General features: G+C 39.6%; 2 protein-coding genes across 7 annotated transcripts in view; one reads left to right on the top strand and one right to left on the bottom strand.

The window, feature by feature from the left end:
* Window positions 1-13,852, top strand: part of LOC121886756 (testis-expressed protein 47) — a 68,055-nt gene extending 54,203 nt beyond the window's left edge. Inside the window, exon 10 of the transcript XR_006092838.1 lies at window positions 13,399-13,852. The gene's annotated coding sequence lies outside the window, so the exon portion shown is untranslated. The remainder of the gene's footprint in view (window positions 1-13,398) is intronic.
* Window positions 1-20,383, bottom strand: part of LOC121886755 (rho GTPase-activating protein 44-like) — a 105,701-nt gene that overhangs the window by 44,435 nt on the left and 40,883 nt on the right. The window lies entirely within an intron of this gene.

The raw sequence follows: 20,383 nt of genomic DNA, 5'->3' as shown, positions 1-20,383 counted from the left end.
CCTGCAGTATATTTCAGTTGTTGATTCTCTCTGCAGAAAAACAGTATTGATTTGTTATTAGTTATAACGTTACTCTCTGCTGTCAGCACCCTAATAAATAATAGAACTGATAATTATAATAAAACATATAAGTTTGAGTCACCTGACGTGAGTTTCTTTGGCCCCGGAGGTACAAACCTCCAGTAAAACAGGTAGAAGAAGTTTTACAGCGGCTCTAAATCGAGAGTAAAGTGGACTGTTGTCAAGTTTATTATGTTGAAACTCTGAGTGACCAACTGCTCGTAAAGTCAGAACAGCTCAGTGAAATAAAAAGATAATAAAGTTACCAATTTCTAATACAGCTCCCTTTATAAAGAGTTTAAAAGTTGTAACTAATGGCTTTATTAATTGTTAATAAATCATTTACTAACGCTTTATAAACCAGTTATAAGCCATTTTAACTCATTAGGAAAATCCCTCCAATGATTGTGATCATTTATTAACATTTTATTATACAGGTTGTACATTCCTAACAATTTGTGAGTCAAATTCCCCAAAAAAGCTCTGTAATTTGGAAATAACCATTAATAATAATATTAATAATCAACTGATTCCAATTAATTAGTGGCTGGTGTGATATCTCATCTGAACAAATGTGAAATCTGTTTACAGTCAAACTTGAAATTCAACGTCTATGGATAACAAATCTTCCAATTATGAATTGATAATAAATCAATATTTACTGGGGTTAAAAATGTGTTTAAAAAGAAAAAAAAAACATATAATTTCCCCATAAGAAGTACAAAATTATATGTAGGAAACTTTCTAGGACTGTTTTGGGAAATATACAGTATGTCTCTGTAAGTAGTAAAGCGTTACCACATATTCAATTTCTTTATTAATCATAAAAAACCCTGAAAACCCTTTAATATTGACTTACTAACATTTAGCATTCCTAAGGAATCTTTACAACGACGCAACCCAAATATTTTTCCTATTTATGACTGATAACTGATCTATAAAGCATTATTTTATGATTTATCAACCACTGGTGAAGCCACTAGTTATAACTTAAGTTGAGAAAAAGCCATACGATAAAAGTGAGTCTTAAGAAGAGATTTAAAAGACGACATTGAGGTTACCTGCCTGAGATCTCCAGGCAGGGAGTTCACAGCTGAGGGGCTCAATCATCAGAAAGACCTGCTGGAGATCTCAAGCAGCCATCAGGTTAATAAGGAGTTAGCAGATCACAGATATAAACAGGAGCCTGATCATTCAAAGCTTTAAAAACAAGCAGCAAAAGCTTAAAATCAATTCTAAAACTCACAGGTAAGCACTGACGGGCAGCGAGGATTGGTATAATGAGGACGCTGGCAGCAGCATTTTGTATAAACTGCAGTCTCTGGATGTTTCACCTACTTATACAAGATTAAAGTGTATTGCAATAGTCAAGTCTGGAGGAGATAAAAGCACAGATGACCTTTTCTAAGTCTGCAGAGGAAAGAAATGACCTGATTTTTCTTAGCTGTCTCAGTTGGGCAAAGCAGGACTGCAACACTTTGGTCACTTGAGCATCAAAAGACAACCCTTTTATATTAAAAACAAAATCTTAATGAAATAAAACATAATTGGAGGCCAAAAATCAAAACTGCCTACATGCTACTGAGTGCAATGACTGATATGATCAAAAAACCACTATAACCCGGAAAACAACATCTTATTCATGGATGTTTTTACAAATGAATCAACAAAATAAACTCGCTCAGATCATGAAACCTCAAACATACAGCAGCCCTGTCCTTTCTGACTGAGAACAAACACCAAACCAATCAAGTCTGTCTTACCTCACTTGCTGATCAGCACAGACAACACATCCCCTCTGACTGTATCCTGACACAAACAGACTTTAGTCTAAATTAAAAAAAAAAAAAAAAAACACCATATTGCGGTTGGGTGGACTTACAAAGCCGTGCTGTTCCTGCGTGAGGCTCTAGTCCTGCTGATCTGCAGCTTTCTCTTCCACATCCCCCCTGCTAACAGGAGGGAAACCAACTGTTTTCAGGCAGCAGTCGAATGGCAAAAAAACGAGTGAGTAAAGGGGGAAAGTAGAACGACAGAAGGAGGAGAAAAAGAGGCAGTGAGGGGGAGGGAAAACTGAAGAATGAGACCTGACTATCTGGTCCTTTCACTCTTTCTCTCATCACCAACCAATCTCTCTATCTCCTTTTGCCTGTAATCACACTTGTCAACAGGTTGGATTGCACAAAAACTGATTTATAGATTGTATGTTGCTGTGTATGACTGCACACACACACGGACACTGCAAAGGAGAAAATAACATAAACCTTAAAGGGGATATAACATGCACATTTTCAGGTCTGTGTTTATATATTCTGGGCTCTACTAGAATATCTTTGCATGATTTACAGTTAAAAAAACTCCTTATTTATCTTATACTGGCTCTTTATGCAGCCCCTCAGTTCAGCCTCTGTCTGAAACAAGCCGTTTTAGCTCCTGTCTCTTTAAGGCCCCACTCTGTTCTGATTGGTTAGCTTCAGGAAACTCAGCAACGTCAACAAACCATGACAGAAACTGCTGCAAAGTGGGAAGAGTTGTTTCAAGCACCCCTTGGTTCTGTAAGTAAAAATCCCATCTATTTGTCCCATCGACAACATTAGTGACTCACAGTTTGATCCCTTCAATGACTTGGATCAGCATGAAACTCTCCCAGTCAGAACAGCACAGTAAGATGTACAACTGCATTAGAAAATAACTGGTTCTTAAGTAAAAAGTGCAAGAGTGGTTACATAAAAATGTTGAGGTAGAAGTTAACTACTCCCAGTGTGTATTTCAGCAAGAAAGAGCCAATCATCAAGCTTAAAATTTGTTTTGGTGCGCCAATAATGGCGAGCAGAAGCTTAAGATTACAGTGTTGAGAAAACTGATTTTACAACCTACAGAGTGAATCAGTTTACTTCTAATTTCTGGGTCACTTTTGAGTGAAATCAGCAACTATGGCTGTTTACAACATCAGCAACAAAGTGTTTTGAATTCATTGTGCTCTGATTCATGTCCATGGTTTCTTCTCTATAGAAACGGCGGCCGAGGCTCATGGGTATTCTTAGTCATCCATCAATCGCAGACAAAACCTGATTTCTAAGAAACGAATCTGAAATAATTAAAAACCGGTGGTCATAATATAAATCTATAGGATCGTTACATTATCCAGGAGAGTCCTGAGTTTCTATGTTTATTAATACTGACGAGATTGTTTAAAGAAATATGTGAAATGAGAATACAGAAAGGGGAAATACACTTCCCAGCTCTATAGTTGTAGGATTTCACTGTTTTTTCTCATTCTTTGCTTGAAATGTCAACTTCTGAAATACATCAGTACACGTTTGAGCCGAAATATACGAGTGGACAACGCAAACAACACATGGGAAAACCTTAGCAACAACCTTAGCAACCAAAGCTACAGAATGGACGGCCATTAATAGGTATATATGACGAGCCGACATCAGCTTGTTGGCAAGGTACAAAAAAATGTTGCAAATGAATCCTTCAGAGCAGATTGAAGCCCTGAATTTTGACTTGCAGGGAGAATTCCTACATATGTTCACCTCAAGTTTAACATCCAACATCATAACAGAATATAAATGACAGAAAACCACAAAAAGCACGACATGTCACCTTTAAAACAAAAAAGTAGCTTGTTAAAGTTAAAGTTCAACTTTATTTGTCCCTAAAGGGCAACTGGTTTTGTACTATCCTGTCATCCCCCTACATAAAGTATGACCAGCATAGCATGACAATCAAAATACATCAACAAATCCGTCCAGCAGCAACAACATAATCATAAATCACCATTAACATCATCCTACAAGTAGGCCTTCATACTCATGATGGGTAAGCTATCTACTTTTCCCTGAGTTGAGGAGGGTGATGGCTGTGGGGATGTTTGTATCTGTTTGTCTTGACTGAGAAGGAATCTGAAGTGGGTGCCGGAGGGTCTGGATTGAAATTCCTGATGAAGAGGATGGGTGCAGTCAGACAGGATGTAATTTGCACCACCTGGCTGTTAACAGACAGGCTACTCTACTGGACACCCGTAATTTTGCTGCTTGTATTCATTATTTTAGCTATTGCATTCTTCAGTTTGATATATTTAGACTGTCATACCAACAGAAGAGGGAAAGTTTTTGCACCAATTTAAAAAAATAATCAACCACAGCCCAGATAGCAAAATTACTGTGGCCAAGAGCCGGCCCCAACTAAACACTTTCAGCACTTTCATCCGGCCCACATACTGCGTGGAATGATGGCACTTGTAGCCCCAGATCTGGGCTACAAGCAAGGCATAGCAATGCTGTATGTCAACCAAGAACAAACCAGCTAAACCAGTACCAGCCCACATCCAGCGAGAGCACTACATCTTTACCAAAAAAGGCCCACATTTAATTTGGGATGTTTGGGCCATGTTTGCTATTTTACATGTGGGACATTTCAGGCTCACATCCATTTTGTCCGGGCCAGAAGAAGGCCAGTAGTGCTGCGTCATTGCCTGAATTGGCCCACTTCCGTGTGCTATCTGAAGGGCCATGACCTCATTCATCATCGTGAAGGAGAATGAATATAACTGAGTCATCCGCAAACTTCAGGATTTATTGGTTCTCAAACTGGCCCCAACAGTCATCTGTATACAGAATATAAAGGAGAGGTGAGAGGACACGGCCCTGGGGTGAACCCGTAGATGAGCTCCCCTGACGCACACTCATTCACCCTCCTGTGTGGACAGGAAGTCAAGGATCCAACCAGCCAAACTAGAGTCAACACTAAAGTAGTTAGAGAGTTTATACGCCAACAGGTGGGGTTCAATGGTGGTGAAAGCTGATGAAAAATCAATAAATAACAGCTTGGCATGAGTTTTATTGCCCTCCAGGTGTTTGAATAAAAGGTCAAGCAAGGTGACAGTAGCGCCCCGCCCAGCCCTGTAGCCAAACTGAAACAGATCAAGAAGGTGTTGAGTTCTGTCCAGAAGTTCCTGTTTTATCAGTTTCTCAAAGGACTTCATGACCAAGGAGGTCAGAGCAACTGGCCTTTAGTCATTCAGGATTTTGTGGTTGTTCTTGGCAACTGGAATAAACTGTTTCCATAATTTTGGAACCTTCTGCTGGCTGATTAACAACATAGAGATGTAATTAAAAATGGGACCTCGTTGCTCTGCACAACAGGTGAGTGGGTGGCTCCCAATGTTATCTGGGCCAGCTGCTATATCTTTTATATAACAGGAGACATTATTGACAACAACCTTAAAAACTATTTCATCGATCTACTTGAACATTGCATGAAGTTCTTTAACAATAGGGAAATGATAAAAAAAAAGGTGGACAAACAAAGAGAAGCACCTGGCTGCTGGTTGCTGCATGAGCTTGTGCCCTTAATTGCTTGATCCTGACCTTTTTAAACCCTGTAACATTTCTCTTTCACCTTCACCTCCCTCCAGTTCATTCTCATTGGCTGGATTATTATTGATCCGGCTGAAGTGCAACAGCTGGAAGCAGGAGGACAAAAGGAGAGGTCTTTTCTTTCTCTTCCTCCATCCTCCTCAGCTGGTGTCCGTGCTGCTTTGAGCCTCACAATGCAGCTCCATGTCTGGGTCTCTTGTCCTTTTTACTACACACTCCAATTCTAATGCAGCTGTCTGAGCAATTGTGTGCTTTTGTTTGCTTATTGAAGGAAAACTCCACCAAAAATCCTGTTAGCTTGGAGAGTGGCACTGAAAGGTTACTGGCTTGATGCTTAACGGATGCTGACGGCTGTAGTTAGCTGTAATAAATTTTATTACATCTTTTGCATAAGCATGTGTCATAGCCAGATTGGTTTTCTTGCGGCTTGCTTAACAGTTTTACTACAACCATCAAAATAGCGACATGTGTTAGCTCTTTTTTCCTTCAGAGCAGTGTGCAGCTAATACAACAAAACACTGGATATATTATATTAGTGTGCGTGCTAAAAGGATGTATTTGAAAATTTGAAGACGTACAGTAGCTTTGATGTCCGCCATGTGGGCTTTGATTGACAGCTGTGATTGACAGTTGGCTCACCTGCTGCTCTCCCCACCTCTGGGACTCGCACAGAGTCGGATTATTGTCACAATATTTCAATAAGTTTAATGTTACTTTATTATGATACCATTATGATACAATTAGAAAAATTTAGCTGAAGTAGCTAGTTCAAGTGTGCACTGAGGCTTCGGTCTGAGGTAGCGGGCGTGTTTCCAGAGCGTGAAAGGCAACAACCTGCACTCCTTATTTTGAAGGTCGTGACTCCAAACGGAAAAGACGAAACCGACCATAAGCTGCAACTCTTGGCTTCAAAATGGCTTCAATGCAAATCAACGGGTCACCTCACACCTCACTACATCCATCTTTATATACAGGATATGGACCTACCAACCATCAGACCAACACTGACATTAGGGTGACCAGACATTCCGAATTACAAATAATTGTCCCAAATCCTGAATCCCGTCCTGTTTGTCCCAAAAATCAGACAAACCAACGTTTTGATTAGTTATAACCTCATAAAACATTAATACGGATCGTTGTGGAACATTATTTTGGTGTCGCCCACAGACGGGCAGTTATGTCCGTAGTCTACATGAATTATGGCTGTTGTAGTTTTGTGCAGTAGTGCCGTAATAACATTAAACCATCCTGATGACATGAATAAAATAAAATGAATTTTATGTAACAGATGATGATTTAAACACTGTTACATAAAACACAGTCATTGTTTTTGTTGTCCTAACAACAGACAGTTGACTTCACGAACAAAAATAATACATTTTAGCATTGAGTTTTGACTTTCACGTGTTTTAATGTTCGTTAACACTGAATGTAATGAACTGGAGGCCACGCCCGCCCCCAACTCCCCCTCTTCTCATCTGGTCGCCTTAATTGACATCCAAGTCACAGCAACTTTTTTCTGCTGTGTTTGAATATATTATAACCGCTGAGAATCCAAGTTGACTTTATGCTGTCGTCTTCCACCTTTCAAAGCCTACAGGCTGTCAGTATTTGTTACTCGACAGATGAGAAGATGAATAAGTTAGCAACAGTGCTGTATAAGTTTGTGTATGCACTGTGTGGTTTTGTGGGACAGTGACAGTGTGTCTGTTAGCAGAGTCACAGCGGCTCGTTTCTGTATATTGACTTAACCTAATTTATTTCTGACACACTGTGTACAAATCCAGGATTTTTTTTTCCTGAGATTTGATGCCAAGTAAATCACTGACAGTCTCACTTTCACTGGATTCATTTCCTCTCTGACAACAAGAAAGTGTTAGCACGATTTACTGGCTCAGTGAATTTAACAACAGGATAATGATGCTCATGCAAACACACACACACACACACACACACACACACACACAATAATGAGCAGGTTAGTAATTAGTCATCATTCCTGGAAGGTGCAATGTTGTTCTTTCACACACTCAGACACACACAAGTAATCCAAACATGCACACGAAGCAAAGGACATATTCTCATTTTCTTTCCTTTGTGACAGCTGTTTAGATTGCAGGCAGGCACACACACACACACACACACACACACACACACACATCTCTTTCCAGGCATGGTATGACAAAGCTGAAGGTTTAATGCAAACAAAACAAACTGCTTCTCAGCCGCTACAGTGAAAATCACCCAGACAATTAAAATTCAAAGAATGCTCGCTGACTTTTTCTTGACCTCACACATCCTGTATGTATTATATTTGCAAATGTACCTGCATAATACAGTATATAAAGTCTACACAGGAAGCAGATTATTCGAATGTCTTCAGTTTGAACTGTCATGTCCTCAATTACCAGCAGGAGGCAAGATTCGATAATACTTTGACCACACATCTCCCTGTGGGAAATGAATGTATTATTAACTGTATATTAAAGCTAAAGCTGCAGCAAAATGTACCTGCAGTGCTGCTGCATGCATCCTGCATCCTAGACAAAGTGTATTCAATGTCTACCAGAGGTAGAGAGCACATATTGTACAAAATGTTCTCTCTTGTCTTTCAGATTCTCTGCAGGTAGTGCTGAGGAGAAAACTGGAGGACAAAGACAAGTGGAGATGGAAAAATGGCAGAATAGATGTTCAAATTTGGTTAATAGACGATGTAAAAACAGACATTTGGAACGAGAAAATAGGTATAATTAAAGTAAAAGAGTGCTCGGTCTGTTTCAAGTGCAGTATACTGAAGATTCAGGGATCCTTAAGGTTACACTGAAGATGAAGAAACTTCATTGCACTCTTTGAAAGAGCAGGGACAGAAAGTATATTTAATTTAATCGAACATATTGAAGGTTTAACATTCTGACCAATTACAAAATCATCAGCGCGTAGATAATAAAAACTGAATACACGTGGTTCTTTATATTGACAATAAAACCAAATATTCTGGTACATAATGAAATGACAAACTGATACAAAGAGGAGCCACTTTGACAACAATGTCAAAATAAAAAGATTGACCACACACACAGATGCAAAAGGAGCAAAAGCAAAAGCTTTTCAGTCAAAGGATGATCTTTTTATGAAATGTGTGTGTTCAAGTCTGTCTTAAAACAACAGCCAGGTGCCAAAATGAACATTGAAATAGGTTTATCTTGCTGTAAGTGATGGAGGACAAAATCCACAGTCCTCCTTCTGTGTAAAAATGTATTTAAAAGTTTATCTGAAGCTAATATGAAGCTTCAAATGAGTCAAATCAAGTAGATATCTTTCAACGTTACAGTCTTTTTAGTGCCAAAGTCCCTCTTTTTGTTACTATACTTCCACCGCAGCTCAAAAGGGAAACACAAAGAGGGAACATGATGCTAATAAGACTAAATGTGTCAGATATCCACTTGATATGACTAACTCAGACTGCTGAAGCCTCATATAAGCTTCACATCAACTTTGAAATGCATTTTTGCACTAAATGACTGTGCATTTTTTTGGTTGGGTTTTTTCTCCCCCTGAGAAAACATGTATGCCGCTAACATTTCCTCGTGTTTGGCCCTGCCTCTGAGTGCACGTGTGAGGAGAAGAGAGGGTCAGCTGTTGTGTTGTGCTGACATTTCCACTCGGGGGAACGCAGCGTGACGGGGGTAACAGCTGAGGAAGGGAGAGGCTGACAAACACATGGCTTATATTTTGGAAAAAGATAAAAATCTAAAAGGGGACGCTTGCAAGAAAGGACCCACAGGGTGGACGAAATGACGACTAAATACTCCGAAAAGAGGGACAGAGGGCGAAAGCTTCTTACATCTCTCTCTCCATCTAAACCTCAGTGTGACTCGCCCTCCTCTCCTCTCTCTGCAGCCTTTGGTAAATTGTTTGACACATGAAGGGCGTTACAGCATCCTGAACCAAAGCCTCAGCAGCACACTCTGTGTTTTACTGCAGCATCAGCTTCTGTCGTCAGAGCTGGGATTCCCACTGGCACAAGAGAAAAGAGAAGGAGGAGACGAGGCGAGGCTGGTGATGAAGAATACAGAAGCAGGAGGAGAGAAGATGATAGGAGCACGAAAGATAACAGATGTGTAAAAAGGGGGTTTCACAGCGATAAATCTTTGGAGATGGAGCGAGAGGGACTGAGAATACAGATTGTTCTCTTGTATAATGACTCAACTCTTTGATTTTTCTCCTTCTTTGGTCCAGGAACTTTGACAGAAGACCAAACACTTCATATTTTCTGCCCTATACTTGATCAATAAAGATCATAGACATTAATATTTGTTGAATATTCTTTTTGTTACTGCAATGAAATTCATGACTGCACACTAATTTAATGAACTCAAAAACTTCCACAGAAGAAATCACAAAGAGAATAAAGCAAGTGACAAAACTATTTGAAAATTCTCAGTTGAATCATGATGTTTCTTTCTCTCGATCACAAACATGAGCTTTGCCTGAGTTCAGAGAAAAAGCTCATTAACCAGACAACATCCAAATGTTTCACTTTAGCCGTCATGGACTCAACATTAATTATCTACAGCTTAGGGCTGTAGTCTGCTGGTCTGCTGGTCGATTAGTTGGTCGATATGCTCTCGTCCGACTAAATTCTCATTGGTCGAATAATCTCCGTGTTATTTTCATAAGGAGAAAAGTGCAACATCAACAGCTTTCCAGGAGTAATCCATTATTTCCTGCAGCGGGAGGGACAGACTAATTACCTGTGAAAACAACGGGGGTGTATTCAAAACACCCCCGTTGTTTTCACAACTTTGAACTCGCCCAACTTAATGGAGACCGCTGGGTCTAACTGTACTCAACGTTTACTGAACGTTTACTGAATCAACCAAAAAAAATTTTTTTTAAATATTTGATAAGCTGTCGATATCAAATATCGACAGCGTTTGGGAGTCTCTATGCAGCGCTGTTCCGGTACGTGAGTCAACGTCTGTGTCGTTGCCTGGGAAACCACCGGTCGCGTGGCTCCGTTAGGGAGTATGTTAGCGTAGCAAGTGGGGAAAGAGCGAGGGGCAGAGAAGTGATACGAGCGGAGCAGAGGAAAAGGTTAGTAGTAAGTTGTCGGTCTGGCAGTAAATGTACAGTACAGACTACAGTGTGTCAGTTAATAAATGCTAAAAAGTCACGTCTGTTGTTTCTCCAAATGCTGGAAAAGTAAAGGGGGTTAGCTCCAAAGTTAGCAACAATGGGTTAGCCTAGCCTGAAGATGCTAAACAGAGAAATACAGAACAGAGAAAAAAAACAGCCCTACTACAGCTGATATCATCTTCCATCTGTGATATTTGTCATCTTAACCGACAAAAGCCACATTGGCTAAAAATTAGAAGTCTTCTAACGTTACCTAAATGTTTTCAACATTGCTCTTTGCAATTAAAAAGCGTTAAGCTTCCTGCACAAGCATTTGTTCACTTTGAATTCATGTATATCTGAGTACATGTAAGTAAAAGTGCGTTTTTATCATATGTGTTTAACCTTGTACAAATTTTTTTTTTTTTCCTGAAATAAAAAAAAAACATTTATTTTTTGTGTCAGATCTTAACAAATCTGGCTATTTTTACTGTATGAACCTGGAACAACAAATAAAATGGAACCAGCTACCGGATCACAATCTAAAAGCTTCAACATTTAAACACTTGTAGTAAAATTTTTAAATTTCCAACGTTGGCGGCTCTCAGTCTTAGCAAAAAGAACCCGCAGCAGACAGCACTGCATGCTGAGGGGCTTTAAATATCCGACCTTCTTATGTTATAACATGAGCTGTGGCTGTGTTCTTATTCAGAACAAGAAGTACAAAGTACAAGTCAGCACTCATGAATCATTTGTGGCCTTGAAATAAAAATAAATAGAAGAGTATAAGGCTCTGGTATGAACAGCAAAAGCATAATAGTGCATTTATGTTTTATGGAGGAAAAGCAGGACAAACAAGATTAAACTAAAACAGTGATTGAATTTATCTGTATGAAACAATGGAAACATAATCTCACCATGAAAGATCTGCATTTCTCTACTTATGCAGGGGTCGTGAACAGGTTGACCTTTGGTAAATCTGCATTCCAGTGACGTTTGAAGGGTCAGAGGTCAAAAACAGCACATCTATAGTAAGCTCTGGGGTTGTAAAAGCTTTTATATTGTGATGGTACATTGTTTCTTCACTTTATTTTACCATTTTACAACCTTAATTACAACATCATATTAAAATCTGCTCCCTCTAGTTGTTACTGAAGCTGAGCCAGAGCATGAAATAATAATAAAAAGATGTAGAAATATCAAAAATCCCATCTGACAGCCATTCAGAGGAGTAAAAGTACAATCTAACAATAGAAACAGCACTTATGTTCTAACCAATTTTCTGGTCAACTTTTGGCAGCTTAACACTTGATGTTTTCTCCATTGATTGAACACCAACCAGCGTCACCGTAGTTGCTGCTGTTTGAACAGAAAGAACAAACCCAGTGGAGACAGATGAGTTTCATCAGAGAGATGAGAGCTCAGTGCTGCACAGTGGAGCAGATCAGCAGCTTTCTGGCAGTGTTGGAGACAGAGAGTAGATGTGAAACAACTAACCCAACATGAGATATTCACTTAACAGGAAATTAAGAGCTCTGTTAATATAGTCCTGATGCAGAACCATCATAACACATATTAAAGTCAAAGGCGTTAGCTAGCGAAACTCATGTACTCCTGTTTCAGGACGGGATCACTGGCGCCGGAATAGAGGGACAACAAGACTTTTTGTCCCCCTTCTTTCAGGTCTTATGGTAATAACATGGACTCCATATCTGCTGGATGTGCTAACAGCAGTAGAATATCACCTTAAAATACCTGTATTATATATATTTAACAGTATTACAGTGTGTTTGCAGCTTGTTTCTGCTGCCAAAGTGGCCCAAAAGAATCACTTATTGCAGGTGTAAATCTCAGGCTGGATATCGTTTGAAATGTTTCTATACCATTACTGATAAACTACACGAGTACTGATACAGAAACAATACTTATTGATACTTTCTCAAGAGGTAAGGCGTTCTTTTTTCATAAGATTGTTTTGCCTACACGTCTGATATCGACATTTTACTTAGAAACATATAAAAATGTTATTCTGTAAAACCTTTTTTTCATTTAACAAACACCAAAGTTCTGTTGTCTAAACACAAACAGCTGTACAAGAACTATTCCACAATAAAATACTGTCTGCCAAATTTAGTGAGAAAAGAGAAGTGAAAAGATTATAAATCTGGTCGGATATTCTTTCATAACTTTTGTTATGTGAGAGTTGTTGATATGATTGCAGAAAACTACAGCTTGTAATGTTACTATTCATTAGTTATTTAGTCATTCATCCTAACAAATTTCATACCATTTATTTCCAAGAAAAAAAGAAAAGAACAGTCTGAGAAACAGAACAAACAGTCTGAGCCTCTATTTTTTTTTTTTTTGTCTCAGTTGCACCATTTTTCGTTCCGTGCTCACCTGTCTGCCAGCTACATGAGCGCCGATCAATACGGCAGCAATCATGTGAGGCTGACAGTGCCTGCACAAGTCAGCTTTAACATCTTTGTTACATGTCTGCAGACCAGACTGGTCATTTAAGTGTCAGGAGAAGCAGCAGCAGGAGGAGAAAAGAGCGTTATGTGTTGTAATGTCACAAATCCAGCAGGATATGATGCACTTTGATTGCATTATGTGATATATACCTGTAAACTGAATATTAATTCAGTCCATCTAATGCAGGGAAATCTGTGTATGATGAGGGGAAAAAACAGTTCAAGGACAGAAAAATCCCCCAGGAGAAATTGTTCCAGGTGAAGTCAGATTACCCAGCATGCTTCTCTTTCTCTCCTCTCTCTCTCTCTCTCTCTCCCTCCGCCGCTAACTGTGGGGGTGGGGGTTGCTATGGCAGCAGGTGTTGCAGCGACGGAGCGGACGGACGGATCAAACGCCGTAGTGGAGACGGCGTGCGAAGACGAATGAAGCACCGGAGTAAAGCGGAGTCATTCTTCTAACGGGAGGCTGAGGTGCAGCGCCGGTGGCCGAGCTGTCATTTGTCACAACAGCAGAACCACCCAAGATGAGATCCGTATCTCTCCCACACACACACACACACACACACACACACACACACACACACACATATCTTCTTTTGGTTTCAAGGTCATCTGCTCCAATCCAGCGACTGTGGGAGTGGGGGTGGAATAAGAAATCATCATGAAGCCTTTAAACAAGATCCTGGTAAACTGAAGTCTCAGTAAAATGTAAATCCGTGGATCAGAATGCGATCACGTGCGCATGAATGATAATGTTGTCAGTGTTTCTCCCTTTGCAGATGAAATAAATAAAACGTCTTTTTAACCTCATTTTATTATTCAACACTTTTATCGAAATATAAAACAGCACACAGGACAGATGTTTCATATCGCCTCCCTCCTCCTGAGTATTCTGAATGAGATCCTCGGACTGTCTGCTGGTCTTGACTCTGCTCTAACTTTAAATAAACACAGAGGTGGATAGAAAAAACACCAAACAAACTGCAGGCTGTCATTGGCAAAGAATGAAATTGATGAACGATAAATCATTGCAGCATCTCCGTGTGGAAACAGGTGGAAATATGCCGACAGTGGTGCGCTGTATGAAGCATTTTACAGCTTGAAAATTAAAACGTCAGATTTTTCATGACTTTGACATAACGATTGGTAACATGACCACGTGTTTGTAAAAGGATCTTTACTGTTCTGGTTCACTCTCAGTGCTCTCATAGTGTCGTTTTCAGCCGCTGCAGGCAGCCACTGAAAAAGCCACTGTACACTACCTGCTAGCTACAGTTAGCTGTAGACTAGCCGGTGAACATAGTGGAGCGTTTAGCAGCTAAAGAGCCAGATATTTCCCTCAGGAGTTGGTAGAGAGCAAAAACAGAGCTGAAAGAGAGTGAGTATTGGACTTACATTCACCAGACGGACAAAAACACGTCTCCAAATGAATGATAATGTTGCTCCGTAACTGCTGGATGTGAAAATAAGCAACTGTTGGTTGAGAAGTTCAACATATCAACTTAAAAGGTGATGATATGTCAGTGTTGTGTTCACTACTTGCAGCTGAAATTCCCTTTTTGCAGCCATGAAATCATTTGCAAATATATTATTAATTGTTAAAAGTTAAAATAAACTAATATTGAACAGAAGATGAAAAATATTCTTTGGAGAAACTTCAGAAATGCTCCTTTAGCTGTCGAACCTCTGAGTGGGCGGTCCGGTGTATGAGTGTGATTGACAGTTAAAGGGACACTGAAACACAGTGTAAACACACTTGTGGGTCACTAGTGAAGGACAGACAACATTTTGTTAGCCGTGAAGAGAAGGAACCGCAACATTTAGCATCTGAACTGACATTTGCAGGCAGGTTTTTTAGCTGTTCAAGCTGCTGCAGTTAATTAGCGATCCATCTACAAACTGATGATAGCAGTGCACTTTTCTGGCTCACTCAACAAGACGAGACATGAAGACATAAGCTAGGAAGCTAATAAGGGTCCACGGTTAGTCAGTGTCACTGTCATCCAGCAGCAGAACAGTGTTGTTTACTGCTTTATGCAAAATTAAATGATTTGATTGTATTTCTGCAAGGAAGCTCTGTCGTAGTAATCTGACAGGCAGGAGGAGCCATCATGACACCAAAGAAATATAAAATAGTAATTTCTCCCTTTTGAGGTCTTATTCTTTAGAGCACAAGATATTTACAGAGGATTTACAGAGCAGATCAGCATGCCATTGCAGACAAAAACATGCAATTTAATTTGAAATGGGATTTTAAAGACAAACAGTCTAATCCATCTGATAAAAAAATATAACTCATTTGTGCATCCCTGCAGGGCAAATGACCAATCACAATCATTTCCAGAGTGGACTGATTCGTTTCATGGTGTCCTATAAAAAAAACAAAAAAAACAAGCATCTTGTTTGAATTTGTGCGTCTGACAAAAGGAAGAGGAATTGTGAATTGTGCATCTGATGGTTTATATTACGACACCTAATGTTTGGCTTTAAATGCCAAATCTGTAACCGCTAAATAAATATTCCATCTGTGCCTGTTTGCTCCGTTCCAACACATGACAGTATTCGGCCTTGTGCTATTTACAGCGGACCACCTTGATTCTGATGTCAGTGAGGCGCTCACGCTGCATAGTAAACAGCCACAACACAACCGCCGTACAGATAACACAAAACAGCCCCAAGCTAAAGCTGCTCCAAAAAGCACAACCTATCAAAATGCCGCTCACAGCCAAAAGTTTCAGGTCCAGCTCTGCAGAGAGTTCGCTGTTTTTCTCAAGGAGCACTAAATCCCCCGGCTTTTCTCCTCTGAATACAATGAAATGGCCTGACTCATTCCAGATTCACCCAGAGCGCCTCGGCCCCGCTGCCCCTCGCTATTAACAAGGCGACAAAACAGAGCAAAGCCTGGAAAAATAAAAATCAACCACAGGAGGTTTTTTTTACACTTCTTTAAAGCTTCCAAAGATTCACTTCTCACCTCCGGGGAAATAAAGATGTTGTTGCCTTAAAAATAACACTCAACACTTCTTTAAATGGCTGTTTGGAATATTTTTAACAAGATCCAGCTTTTAGGAAGCATTGAGACCTGATTTCAGGGTTTTTACACTTAAGGTTTGATTAAAATGTCTGATTTAAATGTTTCTTTAAAAACTGGGAACTGCTCAGGCAGCTCAGACTGAAACTTTAATGCTTTATGCTTTGATGGTATCAATATTTCAGTACAGCTAAAAATACAGCCATCTCAACATATTGTAAGAGCGGGTGTGTGCACTGAAGTAGAGCTGCTACTAACGATTACTGTCACTAACGAACAATCTGACAGTTATCTTATCGATTCATTGATTTGTTTTGTCTATAAAATGTCAGACACCAAGTTGACACTTCAACCTTCGACCAATAAAACTCAGAATATTCAATTTACAGTGATGTAAAAACTGCAGCAGATTGTCACACTGGAGAAACTGGAACAAGCAAATGTTTCTTGAAAAATACCTCAATTAATCGAGTTGCAGTAAAAATAGTTTCTGTCGATCAACAAATCAATTCATCAAACTGTTTCTGCTCTACTTTGAAGTCTAAATATGTGCATTAAACTGGAGATTAGGGCTACAACTGATGGTTATTATGATTATTGATTGATCAATTTACTGTTTTGTCAATAAAATGTCAGAGAATAGTGGAAAATATCCGTTGTGACGTCTTCAAATGTCTTCTTTTGTCCAACCAACAGCCCAAAATCCAAATATATTCACTTTACTATCATGTATGACACAGAAAAGATTCAAATTCTCACAATTGAGAAGTTGCAACCAGCAAATATTTGTCTTTTTTCCTTAAAAAAATGACTAATTGTTGCAACTCTATCGGATATATTACAAAGTAAATGATAATAATAATAATAAAACTTTATTTATAGCACATTTCATTACAAAAAGATGGAGTACAACGCGTTTCACAAAACAGAAATAGGAACATTAAAAGCATAAAAATGTATTTAAAAGGATTTAAAATGACAATTATTACTATCAGTGAGGTCATATACTATATATACTACATTAGAGCTGCAACGATTAGTTGATTGATTAGTCGATCAGCAGAAAAATGATCAGCAACTACTTTGACAATCAAATAAGCCTGGCAGCCTTCAATTCTATATTTACTACTAAAACACACACACAGATACACACACACAGACACACATAGACACACACAGACACACAGATAAACATAGACACACAGACACACACACACACAATCATGATGCTCATGTGAGACTGCAGTAACTAGCGTTGCCTGTGTGGTCGCCGCTGCCGCCATGACTAAACTCTCTCTCTCTCAGGCTGTCGACTGTCTCCTTACACAACAACAGAGCTGGAGAGCTCACACACACACACACACACACACACACACACACACAGATGAGCCTTCCTCGTGTCGACATCCGACCCTGTGGCTTTGTTTTCACGTCTTTACACAGCTGGTCTGAACAAGACTGATGGTGTTTCTTGACGCCAGAGACACTGAAACATGTTGAAATGGACGTTCTGAGGACAACAACCCAAGATTCACTGACTGGACACCTGTGAGCTGCTGCTTTTCTCACAAATACACAAATCCCATTCATTTCTTCTTCTGCTGTTGTGTACTCACTAGAACAGGACGTTCCAAACAGCAGTGGGATTTATGTCACGGTTGTCTCTGTGGTTGAGAGCGCCAAACATCTACAGTATAATGTACCGCTTGTGCTTCTCTTCAGAACAGTGTTTTTGGCTTTTGACCCTTTAAAAAGAAGCAACATGAGTCCCGTCATTACACATTATGTCCTTAATGTTGACATAAGTTCAGCAGTTCAACCGAAGAGGGATTTTTCCTTCTCAAACTTAAAACATGAAGAAATTATAGAGGTCTAAAGAGGTCAAAGCATCTCGTATTTACCAAGAAAAGCATACATTTGAGAATGGTAAAACTGTGACACAGATTTTAAAAGTATTAACAATATGTGACTCCTCAGTTGGGTTGAATATTAAACCTTAATACCTTTTTGGTAGCAACTGAAATCTGCTCTTAGCATATAAAGTATGAAAAACTGTCATATTAACAGTTGGCATCGACTGCTTGGTCATATTCTGAGTATTATTTGCTTATTTACTGGCAGAAAATGTTGAAATAAACACCAACAAGTTATGAGATACGAGAATTAGATGTGCTACGAGCCGTTTCTTCCTGTTTGATTATTTTTTACTGACACTATTCTTCTAAGATCTAAATAATTACTTGTTGTTTAATTGAGGGAAATTTCTTGTACAGCTGATTTAGTTTGTTTAACATTAAAAAACTGGGAAATCTAAGACTCAAACTAAGAACAAATGATATTGTTTAGTATCGTTACCTACCTCGTTATTTCATTTAACTCCATTATTCAGTTACCTGCTGTGTTAATGTCTGTTTAGGTGAATATATTTGTCTAGTTTTGACCCCGACCAATCAGTAGCCAGTGACCTGAAGCTACAGGAGCATAACTTCATGATTGAATCTGTCAATTCAAGAAGTTTAATTTCTTTAATTTGCACTTTTTGTGGCCATTTTTTTTCTTGCTACCTGTCCGGCTCAGACACAAGAAGATCTCCAGTTTTAATCCCACCTACAAGTCTCTGATTGGTTCAGTTTGTTTTTCCAACCAGCTGGTGTTTCATCCAAATGCAGCAACAAGTTTTAACTGGAATTTACAGTAAATCTGCAAAAGAAAACAGGAGTTAAAGCAGATTATCATCCACCACCACTGTGATACAAATAGCAAACAGGTGGAGGATCAGATTCTCCAGTCTGGTGCCGTTAAACTATTACAGAAGACAAGATGATGTCATTAAAACAGCAAATGATGTTTGTGGAAAATATGATGGAAGTATGATATTTCTGTTTGTTTTTGCATGTATTCATTTCATCACATCCAAACAGATCTTTGGAAAGCTCGAGGTTTGACGTTTAAGTCACGCGCTTCACGTACGTCATCATTTATTTCCTACATCTGTTTCCACTGATCTTTATCACATGTTTCTGTTCAACTTTACACCGATATTTCCTCCTCAGCCCAGCAGGAAAAAAAAAAAGTCTATTTCAACTTTTTTTTCCAATTTTCATCAGATTTTAGATTTTTTTTTTTTTAAAGCACAAATTATAAATGCACATAAAAACAAGTGGACACTTAATGAACACCAGATCTATGTGAATCACTTAGAAAATCAAAGACGTGGACAGTGATTTAAAGGCCTGGATTCTTCTACCTCTCACATTAATCTTGGGACTAATCGGTTCCTGTCACCGAGGTCGGGAACCACCGCCGTAAAGTACGACACAACTTGAAATTTAAAGATTCAGGAGACACTGTTTGCATCAGTCGGCCTGCGCAGGTGAAACCTCGCCGGTCTGCTGTTAGACGTCGATATATATGTTAACAAATTCTGCAGGTGCTTTCCCAGAGAAAAAGAGAACATCTGGTGAAGTGGCTGTTCTTCATCAAGCTACAGACATGTTGTGTTTATCCTCCTCCTCCTCCTCCTCCTCCCCACCCCGCTCTCACTCTCTCCTCAACAGGAGTTGGGTCGCAGCCAGCGATGGGGTGTACGAGGGTCTCACATATTTTGGCAGGCGGTCCGATGCTCTGACGCCGTGTGTTTTTCCTGCTCATTCACCCTCCCTCCCTCCCTCTTGTTTTTTATCTCCCTCCAGCTCCGTTTCTCCCTCTCCTCTCCTCTCCTCTCCTCTCCTTCTCTCTCCTCTCTCCTCCTTACATCTCCCTACATTTTTTTGCTGCTTCTGTCTAAGCCTCTCGTCACTCGCTGTCAACCTTCCCGCCTCAGTGAGGAAACACACAGCGTTCTGGCAGCCAAGCTAAGGACAGCTCATTGGACTCCTCTCTGCAGGAGTATTGGGACGGGGAAGGCTTCTCTCCTGCCAAGTTCTCATCATACTCAACAATTGCAGAGGATGACTAATAACTGAGAAGACGGGCTGAGGAGACAAACACCCAGAAAGTTAGAAAAATGCACGGAGAGTGAGAAATTCCTCTAAAAAAAAACAAACAAAAAAAAAATTTATATTCACGTTGGCATCACCGTAGCCATGAAATAACTCAAGCAGGTGACAGGCGGGAGGAGACGATATGGAGCGGCGCCCAGGAGTTGTGACAGCATTGTCAAACTGACGCTGGGTTTCTAGTTTTAAATGTTTTGTTGTTCATGCCGCTGAAGGCTCACGATGACAGTGATCTGTGACGGCTGATGGAGTTGTGCAGACTCATCTCTTTTACTTTCTCTCTGTTCTTTCACATCTTTAGACTTTCTCGTC

The sequence above is a fragment of the Thunnus maccoyii genome, chromosome 20 (genome assembly GCF_910596095.1).
Source record: "Thunnus maccoyii chromosome 20, fThuMac1.1, whole genome shotgun sequence".
Lineage (NCBI taxonomy): Eukaryota > Metazoa > Chordata > Actinopteri > Scombriformes > Scombridae > Thunnus > Thunnus maccoyii.
This window is presented reverse-complemented; position numbering and strand designations above follow the sequence as displayed.